This window comes from Ochotona princeps, chromosome 7, assembly GCF_030435755.1.
Source record: "Ochotona princeps isolate mOchPri1 chromosome 7, mOchPri1.hap1, whole genome shotgun sequence".
In the NCBI taxonomy this organism is placed as follows: Eukaryota; Metazoa; Chordata; class Mammalia; order Lagomorpha; family Ochotonidae; genus Ochotona; species Ochotona princeps.
The window spans coordinates 55,849,428-55,876,101 of NC_080838.1; the positions used below are offsets into that span (position 1 = coordinate 55,849,428).

The 26,674-nt window shown below is 38.9% G+C and overlaps 1 protein-coding gene and 1 long non-coding RNA gene across 6 annotated transcripts in view; both read left to right on the plus strand.

Annotated features, from left to right (window-relative positions):
- SNCA (synuclein alpha) overlaps positions 1–26,674 on the plus strand; it is a 96,643-nt gene that overhangs the window by 41,591 nt on the left and 28,378 nt on the right. The gene's annotated exons all lie outside the window — the stretch shown is intronic.
- LOC131480825 (uncharacterized) lies at positions 18,351–20,071 on the plus strand. The gene is made up of 3 exons (XR_009245845.1): positions 18,351–18,431; positions 19,105–19,149; positions 20,006–20,071. It is a non-coding gene; the product is annotated as an uncharacterized LOC131480825 (long non-coding RNA).

Genomic DNA, 26,674 nt, shown 5'->3' on the forward strand with positions numbered 1-26,674 from the left:
ATAGTTTATTTCAGGAGAGAGTTAGCATGGAGTTGAGTCTCAAATCTGCTGCTAACTGTTGCAATACCTATGAGATGTGACTTGGCTGGTTATATTTTACTTGTCAGTAATATGGAATATTTTGGGGATAGTTGGGTGCTGAGGTGTACCAGTTATGTTACTGCTTGGGATGCCTGAAACCCATTTTGGAACACTGATTCTAGCCATAGCTACTCCACTTCCAGTTGAGGTTCCTACTAATGCATGCTGAGAGGCAGTAGAAAAGGTCCCATGCAGGTGCCCTGGCATCCATGTGAAAGACCTTGGTGGAGTATCAGGCTTCTGGTTTTAGTATGACACAGCTCTGGCTGTTTGGAACATTTGGAGAGTGAACCAGAGGATGGAATATCTTTATTTTTGCCTTTGTCTCTGTGGCTCTTTCTTTCAAGTAGATGAACATAACAAATAGATATTTAAAAAACATAGATTAATGTAATGTAAATAAAATAAATGTAACTGCTGATGCAATAGTTCAACTGGCTAATCTTCATTGTGAAAACTGTGATAATCATATGGTCATTGATTCATGTCCCAGGTGATCCTCCTCCAAGCCAGCTTCATGCGTGTGACCTGGGAAGCAGTAGAGGATGGTCTAAAAGCCATGGGATCTTGTACCAATGTTAGAGACTCAGAGGCATCTCCTGGTTTCTGGCTTTAGATTGACTCAGGCTGAACACTACAAATGGAAGATCTTTCTGACTACTCATTCCCTCTGTAAATCTTCTTTTCCAATTTTATGTGTATATAAAAGTATATATATATAAAAGATATATATCTTTTACAATACATATTATATTCTTAATATATTATTACATATAACAACATTTATATTGCTAATTAATATATTAATATAATATTAATAAATAGTATATCTTTATAAAATATATATCTGTAAGAGTAAAGGTAACTAATAATGATTTTTATGAAATTTCTTGGAAAAGGTTGGAGGATTAAATTTGAAGAAACGTATCTGCCATTAATTCCTGACTTTCAATAATTATATTATATTAAGCATATGTTTACAACTTCTAGTGAGTTTATTCTCTTTATGGCAATGATTTCTTGAAAAAATGCTTATGCATTCACTAGGAAGTAGGTAGGATTTATAAAATCAACTAGCTGTATGCAATAGCCTCTTAACAGGAGGTCACATGCACAGAGCAGGAGAGGACCCCAGAGTGGAACAGAAGGCTAGGAGGAGGCTTGTACCCTAACCCTGGAAACTCCTGGTACCTCACCAAGGACTATCACTATGAGTGCCAATGACTATATCCCAACTGCCAAGGGGATCACTGGAAATTGGAGTGCTCTTGTAGGCCAAGAACTCTGAGATCAACCATTCCCTATCGGATCTCCCACACAGGATGGAAGAAGCCCAGATCCTTCCTCACAGGATCTAATGTCATCGGAACAACAGCCAGGAACCCTGAGCAGTCCTCAGAAACAGAAGAACAGTAAACTTCCTTTGGGACTCAGGAGAGGAGCTTTCTCTGGTCCTTACTTAGTTCCTGCTTTGGCTCCCCACGCTCTCTTGCAATGACCATCAGGGTTGTGCTGGAGCCCCCCCCCCAAAATTAGATCAGATAGACAGACAGAAACCAATAAAGAAAGCTTAGAACAGAAGGACAAAGTCAGCTTGGACTCCCATGTATCTTACTAGATAGGAGATATTGAAAATTTCTCTGCACACCCCTCCTAAAATCGTTCTGCTCCTCAATCATTAACATATGACTTGTTAGAGTTATAAACCTGTTTGGACTAGCCCAAAACTTGTGACGTTCAGTGAAAATCACTCTTGAATACTATAAGCTGCTAAATATAAAAACGAAAATAGACACGAGACAGCCGAATAGTACCCTATAACCAGTTTAAGGTTTATAGCAACTGGTTGTATACACTAAGTTGAGATGTCAATGAAGTAGTTACAGGATGTGGTTAAGAACTTGCATTTTCTAACATATTGTTCACTCAATACCATGTCAATTAAGTTCATGATGTTGTTAATTTCCACGTTTCTTCCTGTTGTTGAAGTTGAGTAGTGGCTTTTTATTGGAGGGGATGATATTCTGCCAGCTCTACTTTCAGACCAAGGATGGTCTCCCAATAAAACTGCTGAATTTATCTGGACAATAAGGTACTGGACTCTCTGCATGGTCCATGCCCGCAATGAAAGAAACATGACTGGTTATGGACTGTAACAGTATGGAGGAATTCAATATGGGGGGAATCCCAGAGCCTATGAAACTGTGTCATAAAATGAAATAATAAAATAAAATTAAAAAATCAAATATCCGTATATAATTTTTCAGGGTCAGTAGAGCAAATTTGTCCTATTGAAATAATTTAGGAACTATAATCAATAGCATATAATTTAAGAGCTCTGTTACCTTTTTTGTATCATTCCAAATATTATGTATAATAGAAAGTTATTGAAATATAGTATGTATACATGTATGTGTGTATATATACTTGAACATCATAGCACTTTTATTATGTTAGGAAACTGGAAATATGAAATACAACTTTACAAATGGTAAATGCTGCATGTTTTGTTACTAATGGTAAGTTTTGACAAATAATCAACTCATTCATTGAAATTCAATTTCAGGTTATATTGGTTTTCTAATATTTCTTATGTAAAAATTTCTTTTAATAACCATATAAGCCCACTGTCTTTCAATTAAACATATCACATATATTTTTCCAGTAATATCAGACATAGTTTTAAAATACAGGACAAGAACCAAGATGGTGGAGTAGTGTAAGGACATGCTTAAACAGATGGAGAATCATTAGCCAGGGTGAAGCAGAGAGAGGGCACATTCCAGGAAATTGGACAGGACAAGCTGATGGAAAATGGGCACTGGAAAGCAGCAGAGACATTGGTATTGCATTGCAGTGTCCAAATACCCTACTCACAGTCAGCTAGCAGTAATCTGAGGTTCACCAGTGATTGGAGCTCTACCAGCATCCAAGTGGGAAGGGAGTCTATCAAGAGCTCAGCAAGTAAATCCAGGCAAAGAACTGCCCATCCTGCTCATTTGTGTGATTCAAGGAGCAGAGAGAGTAGCAAATCCCAAACAGATGGTGCAGGAACAGGGTGGATTTCACAGCCCAGACTCCAACCAGAGCCACATCAGGTGCCATTTTGTGTAGAAAGGCAAAGGCTATGGGATAGGACTGTGCATGCACTAAGCAGGGAGAGAGCTCATTTCTGGCTTGGTGCATTGCACTCACATGGCATCCTACAAGATCCACCCAAAATAGGTCTGGGTGGCCCCTAGACCTAATGGCCAGCAGGTGAAGAGCTCCAAAAGTAGCACATCAGGCGTCATTTTGTACAGTATGGCAAAGGCTGTGGGATTGCAGGGACAACAGTGAGCTGTGCGTGTGGTGACCTGGAAGTGAACTTCTAGCTCAGTGCATTGCACTGGTCCCACAGGGAAAATAACACCAACTTTGGCATCCTACAGATCAAAATAGGTCTGGAGAGCCCTCAGACCTAATGGTCACCAGGTTCTGGCAAAGTCAATGTTACCAACAACCTGGTTATTTAGGACACATGGTGTCTCCCTAATCCTGGGAACTTTTTGAACTAAAGGTGGGAGGAAGTTTGTACAGATAATGGTGCAGCCTTAGCATGGGATCACAGGATGTGAAGAGTGGTGAGCCTGGAGCTGGAGCTATGGAGACCATGGTAGAAGTCTAACACAAGAGCAGAGACCTGAAGCTCGCAGGAGGGAGTGGCACAAGTGACTGCAAACAAAGAACTGGATTCCTGATGCAATAAATAAAATCAAAACTGTAGATCTGTAGGTGACACAGCTTAGAAATCCTGCCCTAAGGAGAAGACGTTGCTAACTGGAAGTACAATGACCAAGAGCAAAAGAAGAGACAGAAGCACAATGAACATACCACAATGTCAATCCTACAGTAGCTTGTTTATTAAAAAACAATAATATTTTGGCACTACATCTCCTAACCTGTATTGTATGATTTGTAGGATCATTCTTTTTTTGTGTTGTTGTCCCACAGCAGTCTTTTGTTTCACAGCCAGAGTAATTAACTAGCTTGTCCATCATCATGAAACTGCAAGTGGTAGGAAAGCAGTAGTAACACAACTATTGTTTTCCCTAGTGCTGGAATTTCATTATTAGGAAGTCTCATATTCTGAGATTATTGGACACTTTTTCTTCTGATGATGTCCATGTCCTTAATCTGTTTCATATTTTTAGTTGTGGGACTGCAGCCTCCTCTTCCCCTGTTTCCATTCCATCCTTGAAGATTTTGTTTTATTTATTTTAAATTTATGACTATCCCCTCTCCTTGTTCTGCAAGATACTTGACTGTGATTGCATGAAAAATAGATGTTTTCTTCTACTTCAAGGCAAGATTTATCTTTCCCTGATAGAAATATTATATCAAATACAAATTTTCTTCAAAAGGGGAATTTCAAGTGCTCTTTTCCTTCCTTAATGTGACAATCTGAGCTTTGTGATTTCATATACTCCGTATTGGAATCCATGTACTCAAAGGGGAATGAAGCATGTCTCAGAGCATATTCTAAAAATCTGGTCGACCAATGCCTAGTGACAGAATGATCCCCAGCTGCAAGCATCCATCTATTGATTCAGTTCGTAATTAACTCCCATTGGTTTGGCCTCAAATTGAGTTTCTGACAATCTGCCATGGTATGATGTGTTTTCTGTCATAATATATTTACTTGCATCTTTCTAATCTTGACCTTTAACTCCTGGTATTTTATGTTTGTGATTGTATACTGTTATTGTGGTACCATAAATCATTATTGGACACTTTGATTATTTCTTTACCTAAAATTGACTCAAAGATGACATGATAAAATCTAAATTGCATAATTTATTATAATGTTGTCTAGTGTTATGTGTGAAAGGTTTAAACAACTTTAAATACAGGCATTGGGAAAGGATATGTGAGAGTAATTCAAACAGTTCACAGAAACATGGAATTGAAATATAGTATTCACTCTCAGTGAACTTTTTTGAATTATCCTTGTATGTCTCATATTGTTGGGTCCGAAATTTATCCCACTACCTTGAACAGAGGAGTTCCACATGAGATAATACAAAAGCAAAGGAGCTTTATTGCTAGCGCACTAGGGTCCAAGTCTCATCCAACGCAGTGGAGTCTTGACAAGGACCCCAAACATACATTTTGCATAGTTCATACAGGGTTTTGACTGCAGTTCTAGGAATGGCCATTGATTCTACGAACAGGCATTGGCAAGATTGTAATTGGTCAGTTTCTATTACCCATGACCACTCTGGTGGTCAGTCTCTCTTATCTGTGCCCACCCCTAGTGGTCAGCCTCTTTTGCCACGACCACCTGATGAAGTAGGGACCTTTGAAGTCTCCTCTGATTGGTGGGCTCTGTCTAAGGTGTATGGTGGCCCACTTCAGGGAAGTGAGTGTCTCAATTCTAGGGACTAAAGCTTAGGCCTAGCCTGTCTGAGGCTTGCCCAAGGCCTGTGATGGCTTTACTTTGGTTTCCCTTGTAGCAAGCAAAGCTCTCATTATAGAAGCCAAACTTAGCTTTATTTTCTTTATTGCTAGACATTCATTTAGCATTGAACTATTTCTTAATACTACTCCCTAATACTATTTCTTACTACTATCATTGTAATACTATTTACCTTCTGCTTAACACACGATTCTCTTGATTCATCTATTACTCAGCACACTTTAGTACTACTTAGCTCTTACTTTAGTTCCAGTCTCACAATATGAATACTATAAATAATTTTATTGCCCCTCCCATCCTACAGGCCTGGGTTGTATTTTTTTTTTTTTTTTTTTGCGTGCAAGAGTCTTTTTATTTTTATTATTATTTTTTTAAATTTTATTTTAAATTCATTAATTACATTGTATTATGTGACACAGTTTCATAGGTACTTGGATTCTCCCCACCCCTCCCCAAACCCTCCCACCATGGTGGATTCCTCCACCTTGTTGCATAACCACAGCTCAGGTTCAGTTGAGATTCCCCCATTGCAAGCATATACCAAACATAGAGTCCAGCATCTTATTGTCCAGTCAAGTTCAACGGCTTCTTAGGTATACACTCTCTGGTCTGAAGACAGAGCCAGCAGACTATCATCCCGATCAATTAAAAGCTCCAACATACCATCAGCAAAAATTTACATCACCATGGAATTAATTGACATAGTAATGAGTAACCAATATGTTAAAAGTAAATGCGAGTTCCCAGCCACCTTCTGTGACCACCTCACTTACATTTCAATTTTAGTTTATACACAACATATAACATTCAAAACATAACATGTTATACATAAGATCATATCATCTTAAATTAAGGCAAACATGTGGTATTTAACCTTTTGGGATTGGCTCATTTCCCTTAGCATTATGGTTTCCAGTTTGGCCCATTTGGCCACAAAGAACTGCATTTTGTTTTTTTTAATAGCTGAGTAGTATTCCATGGAGTAGATGAACCATAGCTTTCTTATCCAATCCTCTGTTGATGGGCATTTTGGCTGCTTCCATGTTTTTGCAATTACTGATTGTGCTGCTATGAACATAGGAGTGCATGTTGGTTTCTCATAAAACAATTGTTCTGGATATATTCCTAGGAGTGCTATTGCCAGGTCATACGGTATGTTGTATTTGAGTTGTTTGAATGTTCTCCATACTGATTTCCATAGAGGCTGTACCAGCCTGCAGCCCCACCAGCAGTGGAGTAGGGTTCCCTTTTCCCCGCAACCTCGCCAACAAGTGTTGTTGGTGCTTTTATTCGTGTGGGCCAGTCTTACTGGCGTTAGGTGGTACCTCATTGATGTTTTAATTTGGATTTCCCTTATTGCCAGGGAACTTGAGCATTTTTTCATATGCTTATTTGCCATTTGGGTTTGTTCCTTTGTGAAGTGTTTGCCCATTTCCCGTGCCCATTTCTTGAGTGGCTTGTTTGTTTTGACATTTTGGTTGTTTTGTAGCTCTTTGTATATTCTGGATATTAGCCCTCTATCACCTAAGTCATGTGCGAAGATCTTCTCCCATTCTGTGGGTTGCCTTTTTACTTTGTTGATTGTTTCTCTAGCTGTACAGAAGCTTCTTAGTTTGATGAGGTCCCAATTGTTTATTTTGGTCTTGATTTCTACTGCATTTGGAGTCTTTTTTAGGAAGTGAGGGCCTACCCCTAAGTGTTGCAGTGTGTTTCCAACATTTTCTTCCAAAAGTTTGAAGGTTTCTGGATGTAGGTTTAAATCTGTTATCCATTTGGATTTGATCTTAGTATATGGTGAAAGATGTGGGTCTATCTTTTTGTTTCTGCAGGCTATCAACCAGTTGTCCCAACAGCATTTATTGAACAGACCTTCCCATTTGCCTGGATTGTCGTTTGTCTTTTTGTCAAAGATTATTTGGCTGTATTTCTGTGGGTTCCCATCTGGTGTTTCTATTCTGCTCCATTGATCTTCCTCTCTATTTTTTTGCCAGTACCAGGCTGTTTTGATAACCACTGCCCTATAGTATGTCCAGAGGTCCGGAACTGTGATTCCCCCTGCTAACTTCCTGTTCTTGAGAATGGTTCTAGCTATTCGTGGTTTTTTGTGTTTCCAGATGAACCTTTGAATCATTGTTTCCAGATCTGTGAAGAATGTTTTGGGCAATTTGATTGGGATTGCATTGAATGTATATATTGCTTTTGGCAGTATAGACATTTTAATGATATTGATTTTACCTATCCAGGAGCATGGGATGTTACTCCATCTTTCTAGATCTTGTTCAATTTCTTTTTTAAGTAGTTTGTAGTTTTCTTCAAATAGGTCTCCTACATTTTTGGTTAGGTTAATTCCCAGATATTTCATGCTTTCCTTTGTTACTTTGAATGGTATCTTGCTGGTTAGATCTTTTTCCAACTTGGAGCTGTTAGCATACACTATGGCTGTTGATTTTTGTTCATTAATTTTGTACCCTGCCACTCTACCGAACTCTCGTATAAGTTCTAGTAGTCTCTGTGTTGAGCCTTTTGGCTCTTCCATATAAAGAATCATGTCATCTGCATATAGTGAAAGCTTGACTTCTTCATTTCCCATTTGGATTCCTTTGATTTCTTTTTCTTGTCTTATGGCCTCAGCGAGTACCTCTAGAACTATGTTGAATAGCAGCGGAGAAAGCGGACATCCCTGTCTTGTTCCAGATCTCAGTGGGAAGGGTTCCAGTTTTTCTCCATTCAGTATGATGCTGGCATTGGGTTTTTCATATATTGCTTTGATTATGTTGTGGATTTTTCCATCTATGCCTACCTTGGTTAGGGTCTTTAGCAGGAAGTTGTGCTGAATTTTGTCGAAAGCTTTTTCTGCATCTATTGATACTATCATGTGATTCTTGTTTTTCAGTTTTTGGATGTGGTGTATCACATTTATGGATTTCCGAATGTTGAACCATCCCTGCATTCCAGGGATGAATCCTACTTGATCTGGATGAATGATCTGTCTGATGTGTTTTTGAATTCTGTTGGCTAGGATTTTGTTGAGAATCTTAGCATCAATGTTCATCAAAGAGATAGGTCTGTAGTTTTCTTTCTCTGTAGGATCTCTGCCCGGTTTTGGGATTAAGGTAATGTTGGCTTCATAGAATGAGTTTGGAAGGGTTGCTTCCTTTTCTATTGTTTTGAAGAGTTTGTAGAGGATTTGGGGTTAGTTCTGTTCGGAATGTTTTGTAGAATTCTGGAGTGAAGCCGTCTGGGCCTGGGCTTTTCTTTGTTGGGAGGTCTTTAATCACTGATTCAATCTCTGCTTCAGTTATGGGTTTGTTCAGGTTGATTGTTGCCTCTGGGCTAAGTTTTGGCAGGTTGTGTGAGTCTAAGAACTTTTCCATTTCTTGGTGGTCTTCTGATTTGTTGGAGTACAGTGCTTTGTAGTAATTTCTGATTATGTTCTTAATGGTTGTAATGTCTGTTGTTATGTTGCCTTTTTCATCTTTGATGCTGTTAATTCTTGCTTTCTCTTGTTTTTTCTTTGTCAGACGCTCCAGCGGGGTGTCTATTTTGTTTATCTTTTCAAAAAACCAGCTTTTTGATTCGTTGATTTTGTGTATGGTTTTTTTTATTTCTATCTGGTTGATTTCCTCCCTTGTTTTGATGATTTCTTGTTTCCTGTTGTGTGTGGGGCTCATCTGCTGCTGCTTTTCCAATTCCTGGAGGTGTGTGGTTAGTTCCTGTATTTGGCGACTTTCTTGGGCCTTGACATGAGCTCCAATTGCGATGAGTTTACCCCGTAGCACTGCTTTGGCAGTGTCCCACAAGTTTTGGAATGTTGTATTAGAGTTTTCATTGGTTTCCATAAATTTTTTGATCTCATCTTTAATTTCTTCCCTGACCCATTGTTCGTTTAATAGCATATTGTTCAACCTCCAAGAGTTTCTGTATTTCCTTGGGCATTTTGAATTGCTGATTTCCAGTTTCATTCCGTGGTGGTCTGAGAGGGTACATGGTATGATTCCTATCTTTTTGAAGTTATTTAGGTTTGCTTTGTGTCCTATCATGTGGTCGATCCTGGAGAAGGTGCCATGCACTGCTGAAAAAAATGTATAATCTGTGGTCTTAGGATAAAAAATTCTATAAATGTCTACCAAGTCTAGTTGTTCTAATGTTTGTACGAGATCTGTTGTTTCTTTGTTGAGTTTTTGTTTTGTTGATCTGTCTATAGTTGTTAGCGGGGTGTTAAGATCGCCCACTATTATTGTGTGTGTATCTATGTCTCCCCTTAAGTCTGTAAGTAGTTGCTTCACGAAGCTAGGCGCATTGGAATTAGGTGCATATATGTTCACGATTGTAATTACTTCTTGATGGATCAGTCCCTTCACCAATATATAATGTCCTTCTCTATCCTTTTTGATGTCTATCAGCTTGAAGTCTAGGTCATCTGAGATTAGAACAGCTACACCAGCCTTTTTTTCTCATCCATTGGCATGAAATGTCTTTTTCCATCCTTTCACTTTAAATTTCTTACAGGATTTTCTGGTTAGATGTGTCTCTTGTAGGCAACATATAGTTGGGTGCTGTTTGATGATCCATTCCGTTAATCTATGCCTTTTGATTGGTGAGTTTAAGCCATTTGTGTTTAGAGATAATATTGAGAGGAATTGGTTTTGGGCTGCCATGAATGTAAGTGTGCAAGTGTGTATTTGCGACTATTAGAGTTTCTGATTGGTTGACTTTTCTTGTATGGATTTTAGTGGGGAGGTCTTCCCATTTGCCATCTTTGATTTTGGTTTGTATTTTTTCTTTCTGGGTTTAGCACCTTCCTGAGGAGATTTTCCAGAGCTGGTTTCGTGTTGATGTATTCTTTGAGTTTCTCTTTACTGTTGAAGTATTTGATTTCATTCTCAAATATAAATGAGAGCTTTGCTGGGTACATTATTCTTGGTTGGCAGTTGTTTTGTTTCAGGATTTGATAGGTTTTACCCCATTCTCTCCTTGCTTGGAGCGTTTCTTCTGATAGGTCGGCTGTGATCCTGATTTCCCTTCCCCTGAAAGTAATCTTATCCTTTTTTCTTACTTGTCTTAGAATGGTTTCCTTGTATTCACTTGAAGGTAGCTTGAGGACCACATGTCTGGGAGACAATTTGTTTGGGTCGTATCTACTGGGGGTTCTTTGTCCTTCCTGGATTTGTGCTGGATTTATATTTCCAGTATTCTGGAAGTTCTCCTGTATTATCTCATTGAGCACCCGTTGCAAGCCTGTCTCCTTTTCCACTCCTTCGGGAAGGCCTATTATTCTAATATTTGATTTTTGAGGTTGTCTTTCATTTCCTGTATGGACCTATTGGCTTTCTCTAGATTTGTCTCCAACTGTCTGATGAGCTGCTGCCTTTCATTCTGATTGTCTTCCAATTCTGATATTCTGTCCTCTGCTGTGTTCATTCTGTTGGTTAGGCTTTCAATTTTGTGTTCTATATCGAGGATTCCCTTTTTGACTTGATTTATTTCTGCAGTGATATGGTTTTCGAATGCCTTAGACTCTTCCCAGCGCTTTTCACTCTCTCTGACGAATTTCATCATTAGCTTCTTAAAGTCCTTATCTGATAGTTCCTCTATGTCTTCATCTTGCATCTCAGATATTGAGATTAGTTTTTGGTTGTATTGGGAGGGAGTGCTTGATCTTTCCTCTGGGTCATTGCTTTTTCTGATACTTCTCCTCATTGTGTTTTTGCTTCTTGTTGTTTTGAGATTTTAGCGGTGATTCGGCTGAGCCGGCTCTGGTTTGGGGTCTCCGGCTGAGCCCAGCAGGGCTTACTGCCTGAGTCACCAGCTGCTTTCAGGGTCTGTAGATCACAGCCCCGAGCTGGGTCAGGAGGCTTTGTGGGCCAGCCCTAGTGCCAGGCCCCTTCCCCTGTGGCTCCCTCTCAAAGGCAGTGCCCTACAGATTCACTCTGCTGAGCCGCGCCTGGGCTTTGGGTCACAAGGCTAATACAGCGGGGGTCTCTGCCTCAGTGCTGAGCCGAGACTCTCCTTCAGGGCTTGAGGTTAGCACAGCAAGGGCTCCTGCTGCTCGGAGTCTAAAATCCCCAACCCCGGCCTGTGCTGGGCTGGAGATCTCCGTGGCCCCAGTGCCAAACTCGGAAGCGCTGCTCCGCTGAGGGCTGCAACACCGCAGGCAGGTCTCTCGGAGCGGGCTCCTGCTGGGAAAACCTGTCCGGCCAGTTCAGCTGAGCCCGCTCAGGTCTGGCCTCTCTAGCTGAGCCCAGCTGGGGACTCCGCCCTGAAGAAGCCACTTCCTCAGCTGCACTCTCTCAAGGGTGGAAGCGGATCTCTGAGAGGCACAGAGCCCTTGAGGTGAGACGTTCCCCCACTAGTCTGCTCCTCTGCCCAGGACGTGAGGCCCTGTCGAGCGTTGCCCAGCCTCTGGGGCTCTGGGCGAGTCCAGCAACAAGATCCACGGACTCTCCCACAGCCAGTCCACAGCTTGGAGCCGATACGGGGATCTCTGAGCCCCAGTCCCACAGCGCCGCTCCTGTTCCCTCTGCACTCTCCCTCAGCCGCTGAGCAGCGGGTAGGCAAGCCTCTGGGAAATCTCCCCTGCTTTTCCTCCACTTCTGCAGGGATAATGCACCCAATGATCAGTCCAGTAGCCTCCTCTGGGGGCTCCTGCCTTCCAGGGGACTGGTGCCCCTGTCGGTGTGGGCGCCTATCCTTCCAGCCGCCTCTGTTTTCCCTGGGGCGGTTGAGCCTCTGCCGCCTTCCCCCTGCCTGGGATCGTGACTCACCAGGTTTCTCGCAGAGTGCTGTATTTTCTGTCCTACTTTTTGCGGCTGTTCCTTCACGCTGTGTAGATCTTCTTGCTTTAGTGAACTCCAGTGACCTTCTCGCTCTTCTCCCTACAGTTTCGCGCCTCCTGGCCTGTTTCTCTGCTGGATCGGCTCCCCTCCTTCCCTACTCTACCCTACACCAGCTCTCTGCAGTCGGCCATCTTTTTCAGTCTCCCTGGGTTGTATTTTTTTTTAAAAGTAATCTGCTTAGAAATGTGTATCTTTTTTTAAAAAAAATTATTTTGTTACAAAGTCAGATATACAGAGAGGAGGAGAGACAGAGAGGAAGATCTTCCATCCGATGATTAACTCCCCAAGTGACCGTAACGGCCGGTGCTGTGCCAATCCGAAGACAGGAGCCCGGAATTTCCTCCAGGTCTCCCACACGGGTGAAGGGTCTCAAGGCTTTGGGCCGTCCTCGACTGCTTTCCCAGGCCACAAGCAGGGAGCTGGTTGGGAAGTGGAGCTGCTGGGATTAGAACTGGCACCCATATGGGATCCTGGTGCGTTCAAGGTGAGGACTTTAGCCGCTAGGCCAGGCCGCTGGGCCCAGAAATGTGTATCTTTATGAACCCACATTTTAAAGACTTTTTATTTAGTTGTAGAGGCAGATCAAATTTACAGAGAAAGTAGACAGAGAGAATGACCTTGCATCTGCTGGTTCAATCCAGAAATGGCCACAATGCCTGAAGTTGAGCCAATCTGAAGTCAGGGGCCAGGAGCTTTTTCTGCATCTCTCACGTAGGTGCAGGTTTTGGACCATCCTCTGCTGATTTTCCAGGCCATAAGCAAGGAAATGGATGGGAAATGGAGCAGCCATGAACCAGCACCCATACGGGATTTAGACTCTTGTGCCCTGAGGATTTAGCCACTGAATCATTGTGGCAGGCCCAAGATCCACATTTAAAACTATGGTTGTCTTAGTACTCTTGATAGCTTTTGGACTTTCAAGATTTAGGGGGAAATATTATGTTTACTCCTTTTAAAGATATGATTAAAATATTTATTTGTGACAGTTATGGAAGTTAAAGACAATCCAATGATTAAATTCTATTTTTATATCACACATATGAATAAAAAATGGTCTTTAAATAGCACAGCCATAACTAGACTCAGGTTTGGCACCTGATAAAATAGAATATGTCTTTTTTATCATCCAAAATATATGTTTATATTAATGCCAAACTTGGTGTGGAAGCACCACTTATTTGGCTTGATTTCCAATGATCCATTCACTTGAGCAAAGGAACGGTAATAGGTGATACTATGAGGCTGTCTAGCTCAGGTAAGAGTGTGTGTGATCCACTCCAATACTTTTGTAATAATTGTGAGGAAGTGTGTGTTTTCTCAAGTAACCTCTGTTAAAAAATAATATTTGAAAACATATTGCAGACCCAATGTATCTGTGTTTTCTGTTTCTTTTTGGAATGTATCAAATAACTTGAACATGGAGCTCCCATTAATTTCTTCCAAATATGAATATTCTGTTTATTACTTTAACTGTAGCCTGATTTTTCAAAGTAATACAACCTGTAAGTATACTTTGATTGGTCGATTATTAACAACTGTTAATGTCACTATTAATTTAACTGTCAGATGTCCATACTTGAAGGAGGCTTGGAGTTAAATAGAATGACATACATCTAGGGAAATAAAACCCTCAAATATAAGGAATTGGCATAGCAAATTATATTTTGTTGCGTGTTCAGAAACAAGCAGTTGCATAGGGATACTTCTATTAAAAAAGAAGAAACCTTCCACTCTGAGTTCTCTGTTGCTACAGAGAAGCAGCAGCTGAAGAGCTTTGCAATGGTATAAAAGACATTTAAAAAATATTCCTGTGTTGTTCAGCTGAAGTAAGACCTTTCCAATTGGTAATGGAACTTAAAAATTATAACGATTTCAGCATATAGGTCATTAACCTTGAATGTGTTTGCTGTGTTATACTTATTAACCATCTGTTCTCAAAAAGGTTTTTTTTTTTCCCTAGATCACACTAATTCTCACATTATTGTGCAGATTTCACTAATTTTAAAGGCAACAGAACAGTAAAAGTAACACCCTCCCCTTGTTTGTTTTTGAAGAACACTTAATCAAATCATAATCCAAGGAACAGAGCAGGGAACCAGATATCATTTCCTCTATTTGTTTTTTGTACCAGTTGTAGATGATTTCTGGTTATGTGCATAAAAAACATATATAAAAGAAACAGCCAAACTCACTGTTTCAATGTATTTATTTTGGGAATTGTGCTTATGAAATTAATGCAACAAAATGTTTCCATATTATGTCTTGGTTAGACATAAAGTGTGAAGGAGTTTTTAAAAATATATGGCCAACATACAGTCTGAAGAAAAGGAAGGTTGGGTATTATTAGGTAAAATCCTCTTCTGTTGTCTTACAGAGTCACCTAAGTGTGAATATAAAACGAAGCTCCCTTGTTGAAGATTACATGTGAGCTACAGTCAGGATTCTGCCCAGCTTTGGGCAATGATTTCTTTGCTGTGACTGCTATTGGTACTGGAACACCATCCTCTCTGGTGGCACAGCTTGCAACACAATGTCTGAGGCCGACACAGGGATGCTGTCCCCCAGTGTGAAGGAGTGACATCTCCTGTCAAGTGATCAGTCCAGGAAAGCTTTGAGTTTGTGAGCTGAGTTCAGTCTAGGATGCTGTGGTGGATATTCGGCCAGTAGGTAGCAGTGCTTGAACACTTACAGCCTATCAGAATGCCTGGGTGAGAGCCAGGGCTCTGCTTCCAATTCCTGCTTCCTATTACTTTGATGGTGATAGCACAAGGACTTGTCTGCCATCAGTGGGGAGACCTGGTTTGTGTTCCTGGCTCCTGACTGAACTGGCTGTTGGGAACATTTGAGGAGTGAATCAATACATGGGAGATACCTGTATCTTTAAGTAGAATGAACATAATTAAATAAACAATTGTAAAAGCCAGGAAGCAATTTCTAGTTACATTTTTAATCATGTACTTTTATTTTAAGTTTGCTTGTTACAAATTACAGCCATTTAGTTAATTAATCAACTGATTTGTTGGTAATTTTTGTATTTTATGCAAGGGCATATGTGAGGCTCATATGGAGGATCTCTGTGTAAGGAAGTATAATCAATTCAGCCTTCACTTATTGCACTTCTATTTAATTGCCCTCAAGTCTTTACAATCTCCCTTGGTAATGGGAGATTAATTTATTAATCAATGATTGCTTAAAGCCATTTAATGATAATATAAGTTAATAAAGCTAAAATAATATATTAATTACAATCAATACATTAAGAAGTACATGCTATATGAGTATTACAGAAAATCATTTTTTATGCACTGGGACCTGGCAGTCATGTTTAGAAGCTGTTTTCTGTGAGTTAATAATTCTACCATTCAGGGCTCATGTGTAATAATTTTTAATATAATACTTTCCTCATTACATGAAACTTACTTAGAAATATTTTGAAAAATAAATTGCATATTGTTGGTCAATAGGATTTTACTTCCCAAGTGAACACAATATCCAGAGCTGGGGTTGTCTGAAGCTGTTAGCCAAGAGCTTCATCTGGGTCAAACGTACAGGTGCAGGATCCCAAGGTTTTGGGCCATTCTCTGCTGCTTTCCCTGGCCTCAAGCAGGAAACTTGATCAGAAATGGAGAAGATGGAACTTGAATGGGCTCCCATATGTGATATCAGCACCACAGAGAATTAGATTGTAGTCAAACCATGCATGTGCCATAAAACTGTTTCTATGCAGGCTTTTCTCATCCTTTCGCTGCTTTCTTTTCCCTTAGAACAACTTTGCTACACTGGAGGACTTTTGCAAAGTGTTCTTAGACAACACTTTCCATCACTGGAAGACTTTTGATAGACATTGCAGGAAATGTTCCCAGAGTCTTTGCTTACTCTCTCTTGCTTTGCTGCATGGCTCTGTGCACAATTCTGTCATCGCATTACCCAAATTGTGACCCTAACTTGCTGGTGTGTCTTATATTATGAGCTCATGGAGAGCCATAGTTGTTGCATATATCTTCATATCCTATACACTATGCTCTGAGTAAAGCAAGGGATACTTAGAGGTAAAGTTAGGAAGTTGGTCATACCATGATGTGAATGGCAATCTTTTTAAAAGTTTTATTTATGTACTAGAAGACAGGTTACAGGGAAAGAAAAAGAGAGTCAGTCTTCCATCCTCTGGTTTGCTCTGCAACTCTCCACAACAGCTGGGTCTAGATCAGACTGAAGCCAGGAGCTTTGAGTTTCCTCTCGGTCCCCCACATGGGTACATGGACACAAGCACTTACCATTCTCTGCTCCTTTCCTAGGCATGTGGTAGAGATCTGGAACTGCTAGAACTTGAACTGGTACCCGAATTGGATGCCAACATTGCAGGCAGTGGATTTACTTGCTGGGTCACAGCACTGGTCCCTGTGAATGGCTATATCCTGCTTAACACCCTATGGTCAGTGAACAGTGTGGACCTGTTTATGGAGTTTCAAGTGAGTAGGAAAACCAGATGAGGATTTTACAATGAAAACTTTCGTGACATGCACAGAATTCAGATATCAGAGATAGAAATTCTAATAAAAATAAGTACAAGTGTGAGAGATTTTTCAAAAAGTAAGAATTTGGATGTGAGAGGAGCTTGCAAAAGGTGTGGGAAAATGACTAAGTATGTATCTGTTTTAAGTAAATGAAAATTTGAGTATTCAAACTGATGAGATTATGCTTTTGAACTAATCAAAATACTAGTGATTTTCATTTTAACTGTGGTCTGGAAAATGGAAAAAAGGAGAAATCTTGCTTCACAACCTCTTACATGAATTCAATCTGACAAATAAATCCAGCTGAATTACCTCCAAAGTCTGTTACAATCCCAGACCACTAAAATCAAGTGAATCCTACCTAATCCTGGAATCCTGCATGAAAAATTCATTGTCTTTTTCTAATCATAGGATTGTGTATTGGTAAAATGGTGTTTGTCTATGTTTTGATAAAACTGCTTATCTTTGTAAGTATTCAAAAAACAAATTGTTTCCTTAACCTAAAAAAATGTACAATTAGGTAAAAATATTTTTCTCACAAAAACAGAAATGTTGCAGTAAATATATTTGGAATGATCTGATTAAATGTGTTCTAAAATAATTCATTAACTTGAAAAGTGATAATATTACAGCAACATTGTAAGGTAGACATTTGGTAATTGTTAAGACATCAACTGGGGATATGAATTCCAGCTTCCTGCTGAAGAACACCGTGTGTTGGCTCCAGTAGTTGGATCTGTGTCACCAACCTGGGAGACCTGTATTTAGTACCTTCTTCCTGGTCTCAGTCTGGCTCAGCCCTGCCTGTCACTCATTTGGTGAATTAAAAATTAGATGGAAGATTCTCTCTCTGTCTCTTTCCCTTCTTCTTGCTCCCTCTCTCCTGTTTTTCAAATAAAATAAATGAATAGTTTTAGAAATACTTAAATTTCATCTACTAGATGGCCCAATTTACAACATTTCCTATTTTATACTAATATTTTCTCAAAGCTTTGATAAAGACTTGATCCATTCATCTTTCAACACCTTTAAACATTGTACTGGAAACTGTTTATTTCTCAGTGAACTATGCTAACTGAAGGCTGTTTCTAGAATAAGAATATCATGGATGCCATCCTAGAGTAATGAATTTTGTTATGTTTTATCTGTAACAGTACAAACATACATTTTTTTGAAGCCTATGAAGGAGATTGTTAGAAGACTCTGACTTGAGTATTGTCCGTGTCATAAACCTTTCCTTGATGGATTAGAGAGTTTTGTCTAGAGAGACTATGAATAATTAACCTCAAGCTTGACTTCTCCAGTGAGAAGGTCAAAGGACATGTGCTCTGTTAGATCTTACCTAAACTGTCAGGTTTTCCTGGAGTGTAATGTTATACCTTATTCATGTCTTAGACATGACTACATAGCATTCCACCGTGCCACTCAAAATGCTATGCAGTTTAAGCATATGGATTTTTTTTTATTTCTGTAATTTTCCATTTTGTGTTTGCAGACTGATTTCAAACTACAGAAAATGGAACTATGAAGGAAGGGGTAGAGGTGGGTGGATTATTGTGTTAGAAAAATTTGTAGTCAAATAAAATGCTTTCAATTAGAGAAAACCATTATCTCAATCCTTTGCTGGCAATGTACTATGTGGATTTTTGTGTGTGACATATGCATCTAAAACTGTTTTATTTCTTAGAATGTCTTTTCCTTTCTGAATGATACATTATTATTAACTTCATTATTTAATTTTTGCAACTTCAAATAGTCCTCTCTGACAAATTTTAAAAAGTGCTCTTGAGCATAAAATCCATACAGCACATGTACAATATAATAAACAATAAAATTCCAGCAAATGTAAGAAAAATACTCAATTTATATGACTGTAAATGTGGTCCTGGCCTTGGAGTTAGAGAAAGGGAAGATATTTATGTTTCAGAATCCAACTTTTCTAATTGAAAGCAGAAAAAAATTCCTATGTAAATTATTGTTGAAATAGCAGCAAGCTCTCTACTACAAAGGTTATTTTAATAAAAGTTCTCCACATCAATCTAAAGTTGACCTTTTATGTGAAAGATGAAAGTACAATAACTGAAAAATATCATCTGCAGTTTTGCAATATCTTGAAAATATTTTTAAGTGAAACCATTGTATCTTAAATAAGACATAATTGTTCATTGTTCTGATGTAGGTAAATGAAAGTAATGCCTTCTTTCTCTCTTGGTAGTTTCAGTACCTCATTTTATTACTAGTTCTGAAATGTCTGACCATGGTAAATGGAGACAGTGATGATAGAAGAGACCTGACGTGGGATTGGTAGGCAATGGAAAGACTTGTAGACACAGGCGGCTTAGGGATTGAGGAGTAACTTTGATCCAAACAATTAGCAGAACCTTACAATATAAGCATAAATGCTGCCATCATTTAATATTGTGTTTTTAAAAGATTAGTATTATCTCTGACACTGTTATATTTTAATAATTAACATTTTATCAGTCTTTATAACTAAATTCCAGGGTGAAATGGAAGACATACTTAGGAAATCATTTAAAATGCATATTTTGTTATTTTAAGAGTAAAATGTTAGTGTGATTAGTAAAATACTGTTTCTTCCTCTTACACATCCCTCAGGAGATGTGCAGATCCCAATTCCTGGAATCCAAGAATGTGTTGTGCTATGAGAAAAGGATTTAAGGCTACAGCTAGAAATAAAGCTGCTATTCAGCTGACTGGGATGAGCAGATTACCCAGGAGTATAAAGATGAGGTCAATGCCATCATAAGGGTCCTTGCCTTTTCAAAAAGGAGGCAGGCATGTCAGTGTTTAAGTGATGTAACTTGAGAAGATGTGACCAGCCAGTGTTGACCTTCAGGACAGAATGGGACATATCCAAGGACTGTGGGCCACATCAGGAATTGGAGAAGACAACAGAATGGGTCTCCTTAGAGCTTCTGTAGACAAGCACAGAGCTGCCAACACTACCTGGAAATTAGTTCAGTGAGAAAAATGCTCCCAGTGAGAAATTGGATTCCCCGAACTGTAATTTTTATTGTTTAAGACACTCCATTTTTCATAATTTGTAATAATAGTAATAAAAAACTAATGCAATGACCTTTTAACTCATGAAGGAAATTTAAGTGAGTATACTACAAAAAAATCTAGGGAAGATGACAAAAACTTTGTTGTGACATGAATATCCTCTATTATTTCATGAAAGAGTTGTAATCATCATGTTTATTGATTTAAAATTATGTTACAAAGCCAAAATAGTCTAAGCAGCATGTCATGAAATAGCTACACCGGCCAGATGAACAAAAGCAAGAGCTCAGAGATTCATGTAAAGGCAAATACGTGAACAGGTCAGCTAATTTTTCGAAAAGGGCACCAAGAAAACTCAGGGCAGAAAAGATTTTGTCTTCATGACGCTGGGCCAACTGGATGCACACGTGCAAAAGAAGAAAATAGAATTTTCTTGTATAATGCACATTTATCAATTCAAAATGCCCCAAACACTTAAATGCAATAGCTAAAATCACAGAATCCTGAAGAAAACATGAGAGAGTTTCTCGAACTTGGCCTTATGAAGGCTTTTTAAAATATCACACCAAAAGTTCAGGCTACACAACAAACATATGGGGCTATACCACACTAAATAACTTCAACACAGCAAAGGAAACAGTCAATAAATAATGATTAGGAATAAAATATTCAAGCTATATATTTGACATAAAAAATTTATAAAGATCACATAAAATCCAATAGCAAGAAACAATCCAATTTTAAAATAAAGAATTATATTGTTTTGAAAGAAATTAATAGTGGTATTAAGTGTAGAAAAGCAAAAGCATCTTTTGTCTATCTTGAACTTTTCACAAAAATTCAACTTTATTATTTGTAAATAATAAAAGATTCAGCCTAAGAAGAGTCATATGGTTTGATTTTAAGTTAATAACCCTAAATCTACTCTTCTGTTTAAAATGTATATGTAGGGATAAGTATTTGGTACAAGAATTAAGATATTGCTGGGATGTCTTCATCTTTTATTGGAGTGCCTGGGTTTAATCCTGGTTCTGCTCCGTATCGCAGTTTTCTGTTAGTGTTAATTTTGGAGGCAGCAAGTTATGTCTCAAGAACTCGGGACTTCATGGACCAGATGCAAGACCCAGACTGAGTTCTGGAATCCTGGCTCTGCCCACCATAGCAGACTTTTCAGGGGTGAAACAGTTCATATTTATTCTCTGCTGCCCACCAAATCTAGTTTAAAAATAAAACTACCAGCAGCAAAAACCAACAAACCTGGAATTTAAGGTGAAAGTAACTCATTAAATGAATGGGAAACATCACATTTTCTGTGCTCTTTTATAAATGCACAAACAAAAACTGCATGAGTGTAGTCTGAATTGGGGGACCTTATGAGTATCAGTATGTCACTTTCCTGCATATGTTGGTAGAAATGTGTAATAACCTCTTAGTAGATCATACAAAATTGGGCTCTGAAATGTGGTTTAAAGGATGCCTGTTGCTGAGGGAGGAAGTAACTAGTCCCAAATGTATTTTTGGAGCCCAACGCCAACTTATTTGTATTTAGCATCCCAGCATCAGGCTTATTCTTCAAAAAGGATTCTAGATCCAGTGCTAAAATTCTACTGATTCTGGAAACAGAATTATCTATACAAGTGAAAGAGAGCAAGATGAAACTTCATGATTATATGACCCTCCTTGGTCTCAGAATAAGCGTTCTTTGCTTTATTGGTTAGCAATCAGAAAAACGTTCTGTCTTTCATCACTTAATAAGACGCAGTCTATATTTTTATGTTGTTTGTATATAGGATTCTTTTTTGAACACTTGAACCTCTCTGAAAGTAGTACAAACCTTGTAGTTTTTAAATAGGTGTGGTGAAAAAGAACTTAAAATGTCTTTTCCTTATACTGTCCTACTTTGGTGTCTGCATTTTAAACATATTCTTTAACACTCAGTTTGGTGATAGTAGCTGTTACCAAGGCAACTCTGTAACTCCACCCAGTAGAAATTTGTCTTGAAGAGGACTTTCTGTGTACGCAAATGCTATCTGGATGAAGCGTAAATGTGGAGAAAATCGACATCATCTAAACTTTATAAATTTAAAAGATAGCACACATTTACAGTTGGTGTTTTCTCAAATTATTAAGTAGTTACTTCTTTACATAAATATCAAACACATTTTCAAGAGACTGGGAGACTTTTTAAGCTTGTTTTGGTACCTTATTTTAATACCCTTTTTCTAGTTCAATCTTTCAACTCAGTATCTTTCTATTCAGATCTTTCAGAAAATATTAAATGCTAACAAAGGCAGGGAATTTTGTGATTGGGAATAGTTGCCTTTCTGTGTAAGAAACTAAATGTCACTGCATTGAAGTCAGAGAGACTTTCGGTGTCTTCAAAATCATGATTTGTGAGATCAGAAAGTAATCATCTACCACAGACTAGGAGCTTTACACCGAAGCATAGAACAAGAGGAGAATCCTTCTAGGTACTTATGTCTGATTTGCATTCATGGGATCCCCTATCCACTATACCAGGTAACCACTGTGTGATGCAAGAATATGTAAATGTATGTTTTTCTTCTTAACAGACTTTGAAAGATTCTGGGATTAGGGATAGCATTATAGCTTTCCCTGAATATCCACTGTTGGTCCCACAGAAGATGCTTGCAGGAAGGTTGAATGAGAATATGTTAAAGGGATAGAATGGGCAAGATTGGGGTGCCAACATTAAAGGTAGCTGAGGTATTGCACGCACCAGGATCCCATATGGCTGCTAGTACGTCCTGGTGGCCCCACTTCCCATCCAGCCCCCTGCTTGTGTCCTGGGAAAGCAGTAAAGAACAGCCCAAAGCCTTGGGACTCTGCACCCATGTGGGAGAACCGGGAGAAGCTCCTGGCTCCTGGCTTTGGATTGGCTCAGCTCTGGCTGTTGTGGCCACGTGGGGAGTGAATCAGGAGATGGAAGATCTTCTCTGTCTCCCCTCCTCTCTATATATCTGACTTTCTAATAAAATTGAATATATATTTTTAAAAGAGGCTGAGGTGAAAGCTTTAAAGATGAAGTTTTATTACAGCCAGTATTACTTCTTCCACTCTTGTTTGATTACCTACAGATTTCAACCACTGAATATTATATGATACTATTCCCATTTGTTGGTGAATCTAACACCAAATATTGAGATATTCAATTTCATATTTTTGAAAGAGGTTGGGAAAGAAGGAAGGGAAGGAGATATATTACATAATATTAGCATATGTACACATACTAATATGTACATATACATATTAGTATATGAAAAACATTTGTATATTTTAAAACATACTTCAGTGTCAGAAACCAAAAAACAGGGAAAATTGAGTACCTTTTAGTCTAAGAAAAAATTATTTTGTACTTTTGAGTTTATGATGACTTGGAAGCAAATATTATTAATACTGATATATACTGCACAACTGAGATGTGCTGGGCGTTGGGTTATGGCTCTTAAATGCACTGTGTCAGGAATCTTGAGAAGTTCCATAGCTTGCTCTGGATCAACACTAAGCTTCACCAGTTCATGAAGTCCATGCTTTTCAGTCTTGTTGGACTCCCTCAGTTAGATCCAAGTCATGAACTTAATCTCACCAAACTGTCAGGCTTTATCTTTATATGATAATTTTACCTCAGTTTAGTAAGCCTGATATATTTTTATTTTTATCTTCACATTATACTAGAAATCTTCAAAGAGTTGGAGGAAAATGGAATGGAAAGATAGATTCATTATATCTTCTAATGGGAGGACCTAGCAATATCCTGGGTCCTGGGCACAAGGATTCCTACCCCCAAGTTGAAATAAGCAGTTTTGATGAGGGGGAAAAGCAACAACTTTGATGGGTCTCCAGATATGTCCTCGTACAGGGGGACATCCTGCACCTCCCACTGGAATCCCTCTGAGGCCTCGCTAATTACAAATAATCTTCCCTTGTCAAAAGTTTCAGTTCTTATGATGTATCTGTAGATTGAGTCTAAGAAAAATATATGTGGTGGATTTTCAATATACAGGTCTGTACTTCCTGAAACAGCATGCCTCAAAGTTAGAACTTAGATACAGCTGAAGAAGTTCATTTTTACTGCACTTGCATGAAAATTCTCAAAACTGACCCTTCTGTGTTATTCATTATCCATCAGCTATCCACAAAATACTTCCTGTATGCCCATCTTTCTCCCAGTTCCTAAACACATCTACCTTTTCTTCTTCATGCTCCTCCCATTCAATCTTAAGCACAAGAGATAAAAAAGACAGTTTCTGTATTTTATCTTCAGAATTACTTTTAATTAAAGCAAAAAATTTGAAACAAAATACACATATCATCATACTAATAATAGTACTGTTAAAAGTTTTGAGTTTTCCCATTTGATAAATTGTTCTGTAGACCCAATGAAGGGAACTTCAACGTCTTGTGTTAAAGTAGAATGGAAAGGTAGTGTGAGGAGAGCTTTGGTGCTGCTTTTGAGACATCACCTGGGGCATCCACATCCTGCATCTCACTGCTCACATCTTGGATCTGATTTCACTCTCAATTCAAGCTGTCTGCTGGTGTTCACCTTAGAGACAACAGGTGATGGCTGACGTGCTTGGGTTCCTGTGACCCACATGGTGCACTTGGATGGATTTCCTGACCTCTGGCTTCAGCCTTGCCCAGCTCTGGCCTTCAGGGACATTTGGGGTAGTCAAACATGGGATGGACTCGCTCTCCCTTGTCTTAGTCTCTCCCTTGTTATCTCTCATTCTGCCTCTACCTCTTTTACCCTTCTTTTCAAATAAATAAATAAGTAAATAAAAAATACACATTTTATATGAGCTGTTTGAAGTCCCTTTATATACTCACACGTGTGTTTTTCGTTCTTTTATAGTAATGCATCATTTTGCACCCAATGCTGTTTTGAATGTATTTATCTCATTTTGTTTCTTACTTAATCCCTTGGTATGGCTTTGATCCAGCAGAGGGAAGTCTGTGCGACTCAGGGTACTCCTAGGCTAATCTTTCTGCCATGAAACAAGACCCGTCAGGTTTTCTGTTGAAAGAGTGGCAGGAAACTGTTATGACACGTATTTTATTTTTTGCACCTAGAGCACTGTCTTGTAAATCACAAGATTTTAATTATATAATATTGGCTTCAGTGTATTTGTAGTTATAGAACCCCTTAGGTTATCAAAGTATAATCCAATTATTTCGCAATTGAATTTCTAAGCAATCATAGGATGCTGCATGGGGTACTCAGGCAAAAAAGTATTTTATTTGGAGATTTAAAGAAGCAAAGAAGCCCTAATTCTGAGCAGTAAATAGCAATATTTGAAATAAATGTTTCAGTGACTATGATGTCATGCAGGCCCAGACAGACATAACAGCCCGCGTGCCCCATCCACACTCTCATTCACCCTCTCCTGTCAAGGCAGAGCCTGTGGCCTCTGGTGTCACACCTCTTTCTCCTTTTCTATAGTTCAGATGTGTTGGAAGTGGATGACAGGGAGACCGAAGTGCTGCTGCTCAGAGAAGCAGCAGCTACTGGAAGTAATTGGCCCAGGCTGGGAGTGAGGTATAGGAGGAGATTGTACCCCTAGTGTCACTACAGTAATATTTCTAGTATGTATGAGATGTAGCAGGGAATGGATCTTTCTCATCCCTCCATCCAATCAATCACAAGGACTTAGAAACACCACTTTCCAAATATTGTCTGATTCCTTTCAGATTACCTACATTAACATACCTCAACACTTGTTCATATCTGTCCTGATTTCCTGTTCTCTACAAAAATGAATGCACATGCTCGGCTATAACTCATCCATAGTTTTCCAACCAATGTGAAATGCATTCTGAACTTCTTGCCCACACAGTCAGGTACTCTGTGGCCTTCCTTCACTTTATGCAGCAGACTTATTTTCCAGCTGATCTCCATGCACGTGACAACCTAGTGTCATGGATGTATGATAGGTAAGTTTAAAGCTAAAGAACCTGAAAGTCAAGCCCATAGAATTAAAGGCTTATTGTAATAGTGCAGGAAGTCTAATGATAGAGTGGTTGAAAGCTCTAACCTTACTATCAAGGCAAACTATTGGCCAGCTGTGAGACCTTAGGCAAGATGTCATAATATATAGCCCTCATTTTCTTCATAGGTGAGCTAAGAGTTCTTATGAGATTTTAAAAAGTATTTAGGGCCCAGTTTGGAAGCCTGGTGACTGAAGTCCTTGTCTTGCATGTGCCAGGCCCCATATGGGCGCCAGTTCATGTCCCTGCTGTTCCACTTCCAATCCAGCTCCCTGCTTTTGACCTGGAAGAGCAGTAGAGGATGAGCAAAAGCCTTGAGACCTTGCACCCAATTGGGAGACTGAAAGGAAGCTCCTCACTCCTGGCTTCAGATTGGGTCAGCTCCGGCCATTGTGGTCACTTGGGAAATGAATCAGCAGATGGAAGTTCTTTTTCTCTTTCTCTCTCACACTATAAATCTGACGTTCCAATAAAAATAAGTCAATTTTTTTTTACAAAAGAAAGTATTTAATACAATATTCACCCATTAACTATTTGGTGATGGTTATTATTATAAAGGAAAGGTGATTATTTTATTTCCATGCTTAACATATTCTGGAATAGATATGACTTTATAAATTTTTTAAATTTTTCTTTCTTTTTTTATTAATATTTATTTTTTTTATTCATTAATTACATTGTATTATGTGACACAGTTTCATAGGTACTTGGATTCTCCCCACCTCTCCCCAAACCCTCCCACCATGGTG